Source organism: Elephantulus edwardii, unplaced genomic scaffold, assembly GCF_000299155.1.
Source record: "Elephantulus edwardii isolate Elephantulus edwardi_28Jun2011 unplaced genomic scaffold, EleEdw1.0 scaffold00039, whole genome shotgun sequence".
In the NCBI taxonomy this organism is placed as follows: domain Eukaryota; kingdom Metazoa; phylum Chordata; class Mammalia; order Macroscelidea; family Macroscelididae; genus Elephantulus; species Elephantulus edwardii.
In genome coordinates, this window is record NW_006399789.1 from 12,296,833 (window position 1) to 12,304,686 (window position 7,854).

The window sequence follows — 7,854 nt, forward strand, 5'->3', positions numbered from 1 at the left end:
CAAACCTAATCAACTATCAGCCAAATACAATAATCCCAAAATAGAACTTCCTCCTTAGAAAATCCAATCATATAAGATTAAAAGAACAGCATTTGTACAAGAAGAAATCTCTAACAGGAAAGGATAGGATAGAAGCATTAATGACAAAAAGAATTACACAGAGGAAGTAGGAAAGGGAGATTATAGTGTGAATTTTGTAATTAAAGTAATAAAATGTACATGATCATTGAGTAAAAAACTTGAATGCTTTCAAAAATTTCACTTAAATTATAATAAAAACAAACACATAGGCCGTGGTGATTGTTGGGTGCCATCGAGTTGGCTATGACCCTGTGAACAACAGATCTCTACCTTACCCTATCTTATTACATTCTTAATATCTCAGTATCTTTTAACATGCTCATTGTTACAATCACTGTGTCAATCCATCTTCTTGAAGATCTTCTTCTATTTGTCTAACCCTCTACCTTTCCCAGCATGATGTCATTTTGCAAACACTGGTCCTTCCTGACAACATGTCCAAAACATGTGAGATGATGTTTCATCATCCTTGCCTCTAAAGAGCAGCCTGGATGTCTTTAGTTCAAGACAGACTTATTTGTTCTTTTGGCAGCTTATGGGATATTTAATAACATAATTCCAAAGTATCAATTCTTATTTGATCATCCTAATTCATCATCCAACTTTTAGAAGCATGGGGGGAAACTGTGGTTAGATGTATATAAATAAAGTTAAATTATGTAGCTGTTAAATGTTTCTTGTTCAAATGGTTTTCTTAATCATCAAATTTGACTTTGCCACATAGATGCTTGGGAATATGTGAATAGAGTGTGTTAGCCTATTCACAAAAAAAACTGGCTAGTCTCATCATTAAATTGAGCAGATCTAGCTGCAAATTTTGAGAGTCTTACAACCAGCAAAGAAGGAGCAAGAGAATGCAATCTGTCTTTATGGGCTAGAGCGTCCTGTGCCAGCCAGATCTGCAAAGGAGCATTAGCAACCAAAGCAAAGAACCAGAGACCCATCATGAGATGAAATTGACTTTGAGACTTCCACCCCACAGAACCAGAACTAAGAGTCTTTGCTAAAGTTTGTTGGAGTATTGAGGAGGAGGTGATGCCATAATTGCTAAGACTAAGAACCAAACTCTCTTCCTGTGCAATTGATTATCTCTGAAAACCTGTTAAAGGGTCAACTTGGGTTAGTTCTAACTCAATGATATTCAACAATAACAACAAAGAACCTATAGCTGCAAGACTGAAGGCTTAGGTGCATATGGGCACATTTTAGAAGCTGTCTTGACTAATTGTATCTTGCAACAAGAGTGAATTACAGGGTTTTTTACTTCCCTTATATGATTCTGTATAGTCTGTGAGCTATTGTAATGGATTTTGCACACCATAAAGCAGTAAGATTGGTGTTGGGAGGAGAATAAAGAGGTGTGGGAGAGTGGGAAACAAGTCTGACCTCATGGGAATTGGTTTTGTGTTGTTGATGGGGACAGTTCCCCATTATGAAATTGGTTAAGGTCATATATAACTGTCTCCATGTAACCTTTGCTCTTTTTACGATAGGGAAAGTTCAGCTAATTAATAAGATTCTAGATTCATGAACCCTTCTTATATAGTTTCATTTTCTGTTGAGCTTCTACTCCAAAGGTTGGTAATTTGAGTCTATTAGCCATTTGTTGGGAAAAAGATGGGCAGTCTCCATCAGAAAAGATTTATAGCCTCAGTAACCTAAAAGAGGGCCACTCTGAGTTGGATTCCACTTGACTCAATCAAGTGGATTTTCGTTGTGCTGCTAACACAAAGGCAGCACCTCCCTGGTAGTTTCAATCCATCAGTAGCAGGAAAAGGGGCAATATTTCCTATGGTATTTATAGCCTCCCAAGACCTGGTGGAGGGCCAGCTATGAATTCTGACAATAATGAGAGTCAGATAAGAAGGCTGTTCTACTCAACAAAGGCTACGTGTCTTTATAAGATCAGAATGAACTCAGATAAGAGGGAAGAACTATTTCAATAATTCACTTGTCTGGGGAGCAAACCAGACTTCCATGAACCTTTAAGAAATTGCAAATTTTTATAGGGAAAAGCAATAGCTTTTTTCATCCCACTTTCTCACATCTTCACATTGAGTCATTATTTGTTCTTATTGTTATATGTCAAATCAAGTAAAGCTCATAGTGACTCTATGAACAAGACATTTGTCCTATCCTGTGCCATTTTCATGATTTCTGACTTATTTGAACCTATTGTTATTGTCATTGTGTTAATCTGTTTTGTTGAGATACTTCCTGTTCTTTGCTGACCCTCCACCTTTCTGAGTATGATAGAAAAAGATAGAGTTGAACAGGAACCTGAGTTGGAATTGCAAAACATGTCCAATATATTTCCAGTGCTTTTCAATACAAGACATTCTAAGCTATTAAGCCTAGGCCTATTGGTCTTATCATCATTTTCTGTCAAGCTACTCGAAGAGTTCATTTTACTTGCCTTTTGTTTCTTTTCTGCCATCACCTACTTCTAGTTAAGAGATCTTTTCCCTCAGTCTTTAAGGTAAAGTAAAATCAGGGATACATGGTGTGTTTCTCATTCAGTACCAGCACCAGTGTCATGAAGAACAACAGGTCCATCCTAGAGTGGGTGAAGCCAGCCTGCTCCTTGAAGGCAAGGATTCTGAAGCTTCTTCTGATATACTTTGTTCATGTTGTAAGGAGGGGGACCAGTCCTTGGAGAGGGACATCATGCTTGGAAAGGTAGAGGGATGGAGAAGAAGAGGAGATCATCGATGAGATAGATTGATACAGTGACTGGGGTAATGAGGGTAGGTGTGTCAGAGACCATTAATAATGTTGTCACAGGAGAGAGCAAGTTTCAGGGCTGTTGTACATAGGGTCATTATGAGTTGCAAGTGACTAGAGGGCACATAACAACAGCAGCAGCAACAACAAACAGTGTCATGGGCTACCTTTTCATTTTATATACCACTTGAATTTTTCAAGATTTTTTTCAGTGTAAGATTGCCATAAGCCAGTGAGCTCTGATGGCCTGTTTCTTAGGAAACAGGGTTACTAAATTGATAATGTACTTCTGAAACCTCATGAAAAACCTTACGGTGTATAATTCTACTCTAAATAACATCAATAAATACATCAGGAGTCAGAATTAACTCAATGGCAACTAGTATTGCATATTGTTAAAAAGATTAACTTAAAATGAAATATTTTCCTTTACCCCTATTTTAAATCTTTTGTGACTCCTCATTACTTACATAATTAGAAACAAAGGTGGCTCTAAATAGGCTCACTTGTTTAAGCCAAGAAATTTGAAGGACAATTATCTGACCACCTAACCAATTGACTGGAATATTACATACTCATTTCTATTCCAAATAAAGGTGATCCAACATAATGTGAAATAAAAAAAAATATAATTAGTATCACATGCAAGTAAAATCTTTCTGAAGAGCTTTAAAAAACAACTGGGATAGTACATCAACAGGGAACTATCACAGTCCTAGCACAAGAGTGCATGGTTCACAGACATCTGATAGAAACTTACAGGTCGCTAATCCTTTATTACCTGCCCTAGACCAAAACTGCACCAGTGGCAGGTCTCTCTCTATGGCTTGGAGGTTACTGCTATAGTTAAGATGTGATGACAAGAGCACACATAGGAAACTACAACCAAGTGCCCATCAACAAACGAATAGATAGAGAAGCTGTGGTATATCCACACAATAGAATATTATGCAGCATAGAAAAAAGGAACTCATGCAATATTATTCAAAATGGGTGACCCTGGAGGGTATTATGCTGAGTGAAGTATCTCAGTCACAAAAGGACAAATATTGCATAGGGCCACTGTTGTAAAATGGGACTGACATCAGGGTTGAGGGAAGACAGGAAAGGAAGGGAAATGATGGATATTACATTGAAACAGATGAGGGAGAGGACTGTTTAAAAGGGATATATGAATGTGAATTCTTGTCATTACAGAAGTTCAGAGTGAAGGTTGCATAGTGGAGTGGACTTAGGGGGAAGGATTGCATAACAAGGAGAGTTTTTCTTCTTCTTTTCAAGGGAGAAGACTGAATTGGGGGGCAAGGGGTGGGTAGGGGAAAAAGTACAATAATGAATGACTGGAAACCCTAAGTCTCTGTAAACTTTCATTAAAATTAATTAAAAAATATAATAACTAAATTAAAAAAATAAGGAACTGGAAACTACTCACCCATAATTTACAGAAACTACCACATACATACCAAGAAGAAACCCATATAATGTCAAAATAATAGTAGTCAAGTTCTAATACTATAAAAAAAGTAAAACAAGCCTTCTCAAAACAAATCTTAAAAAACAGACAAGATTGAGAATCCAATGAATACTCTGGAGGCAGGAAGACACAAGGAATACACTTTCATAGAGTTCCAAGTATTGGTACTGAAGAAGTTACAAATAATGCGGAAAAAATGAAATAATTAGTAAAAAGAGCATAAAGAATTTTTTAAAAATCATAATATAAGTCAGAGAGGGTACAACCAGCACAGTGAAAGGAAACCATGAAAATGCAAATCAGAATAAAAATATTAATGATGAAGAAATCTTCACCATGTTATTGTTGCTATGTGCCATCAAGTTGCCTGTAACTCATAGCAACCCTATGTACAACAGCCCTAAACTCTGCTCTGTCCTGTGCCAATCGCACTGTCTCCTACACACCTCCACTCATTACTCCAGTGACTGAATCAATCCATCTTATCGAGGGTCTTCCACTCTTGCGTTGTCTCTCCACCTTCCCAAGTATAGTGTCCATCTCCAAAGATAGGTCCTTCCTTGAAACATGTTCAAAGTATGTCAGACAGAGCTTTTGAATCCTTACCTCCAAGGAGCAGCCTGATTTCATCCTCTCTAGGACAAACCTGTTTGTTCTACCAGCGGTTCATGGTATATACAATAGACTCTCCACTATGTAGCCTTCACTCTGAACTTCTGTAATGACAAGAATACCCATTCATATATCCCTTTTAAACAATTCTCTCCCTGATCTGTTTCAATGCAATAAGACAGCAGACTTTTCCAATGCAATTCATTTTTTTAATTTCTTGGCTGTTGATTATGGAGCCAAGCAAACTAAAACTGTTAACAATCTCCATCTTAGAGTGATAAAAAACAGGATAGAAGAAATTAAACAGAAACTCAGTGAAACAGACGACAAGAATCTCAATGAGAACTTACTAGAAGAAAAACAGAAAGAAGATGGAAGGAAAATGAAGAAAATATAAAATTATGGGGCATGGCATCAAATGAAACAACATATATGTAAATAGGATATCCTGAACAGGAGGAAAAGAAAACTAAAAGCACTGAGAAAATTGTAGAAGAGGTAGGAGAAGAAAACTTTTTTTGTGTGTGTGGATGCTATTCCCTTAGTATATTTTTTTTCACGCTTTGACTTTTGGTCTATCTTTATTCTTGGTTCTTAGATATGTCTCTTCTAGGCAACATATTGATGGATATCATGGAAAATGAGGAAATAAGACTTTCAAGAATTTCAGCAAACACCAAACAGATTAGATCCAAAAATAAAAACATCAAGATATATCATAGTCATACTCTCCAAAATAGAAGATAAGGCTAGAATACTAAATGCAGTACAAGAAAAACTGAGCCTCCTACAAAGGAGAATGAATTAGATTTAAGATCTGACTTCTCAGCAGAAACTATGCTAGCAAGAAGATGATAGAATGGCAATAACAGAAGGCTGAAAGAAAATAATTGCCAGCCAAGGATCCTATGCTTTGCAAAACTGTCCATTAATATGATGGAGAATTTAAGTCATCTGTGGAAAAACAGAATCTTTAAAACTTTGTAAAAACAAGACCAACTCTACAAGAAATACTAAGAAAAGTCCTTCACACAGAGACATTAAAGGAAAATAGTGGACTGAAGTAATCAGCAACAACAGAAAAAAGAATATAGCAAATTGGTGATCATAAAAACTGGCCTGCCAATAATTAAACTCAATATGAATGGCTTAAACCCATCAAGAGAAAAAGAATAGCAATGTGTGTTTAAAAAGAAAGTTCATCAATATGTGCCTTCAAGAGACAGATTTATGAACCAAGAATAAAGATAGACCAAAAGTCAAAGCATGAAAAAAAAAAATATACTAAGGGAATGACATCCACAAAAAAAAGACAGACTTCAGGATGAAAACCACTGTAAGAGACAAGGAAGGACACTGTCTAATGATTAAAGGAAGAATGGAAGAAGAGAGTATAATCTTGGTTAATATCAACACACCAAATTACAGACCTGTGAAATACATAAATGTTAACAGACTTAAAAAAATAAATAGATAAGATCACAACAGCAGTAAGAGACTTCAACACAACACTCTCACCAATTCAGGTAACTCAAAAGAAGCTGAACAAAGATGCAGAGGAACCAAACTATATAATTATCCAGTTTGACCTCATAGACATAGTCAGGGTATATTACTCAACAAAAAATGTACTTTTTTCTGAAGTGTATATGATACATTCTCCAGAATTGAACCACATATTAAGTCACTAGTGAGCCTCAATAAATTAAAAAAAAAACAAAAACAACCACTGAAATAATACAAAGTACCTTCTTAAAACACAATGCCAAAAAGCAAAAACCAAACAAACAAACAAAAAAACCAGAAAGAGGATAAAGAGACAAAACAACCATGTGAAGCTAATTAGCACCTTTCTTGAACACTACTAGGATATAGAAGAAATAAAAAATGAACTAAAAAACCTCAAAATGAATCAAAATCAAAATACAACATATCTAAACTTTTGGAATATACCTAAGGCAGTCCTCAGGTGGCAGTTCATAAACAAACACACACACGTGCACACTTCACAGGAAAAACTGGACCGAAATAAACTATAAAACTCAATACCTCCATTAAATAAAAAAAGAGCAACAAGCTAATTCCACAACCTGTAGAAAAAAGAAAATTATAAAGATAAGGGCTAAAATCAATGGAATAGAAAATAGAAAACAATTGAAACTATCAACACAACAAGGAATTAGTTCTTCAAAAGTGTTCATAAAATAGGCAAACCATTGGCAAACTTAACCAAAGAAAGAAAAGATACAAAATACTCAAATAAGATATAAAAGAAGTGACATCAACATAACCAGCAGAAATAAAATCAGTAATATCAGATCATTATGAAAATCTATACTCTGATGAATTTGAAAATCTAGAGGAAATACACAACTTTCTAGAAAACCTACACCCTACTCAAACTGACAATGACATAAGCAGAATACTTGAATAAACTCATCACAAAAGAAGAAATTGAGCAGTTCAAAAAAAGTCCTGGCCCAGATGGCTTCACAGTTGAATTCTACCAAACCTTCAGAGATCAACTATTGCCTATTCTATTTAAATTATTTCTGAAAAGATAAAAAGAAGGAACTCTCCCAGAATCATTCTGTGAAGCAAGCAGAACCCTAAAACCAAAAAAGACAAAGTCATTAGCAAAAAAGAATACTATAGACTAATACATCTCATGAACATAGGTGTAAACATTCTTAACAAACTCCTGGCCAGTAGACTCCAACATTATACTTAAAAAAAAATCATCATGAACAAATGTTGTTGTTGTTATGTGCCGTCGAGTCGTTTGCGACTCATAGCGACCCTATATACAACAGCCCTAAACCCCGCTCTATCCTGTGCCAATCACATTGCCTCTGACACACCCATCCCGATTACCCCCGTCACTGAATCAATCCACCTCATAGAGGGTCTTCCCCTCCTGCGCTGTCCCTCTACTATACCCAGCATGATGTCCCTCTCTAAAG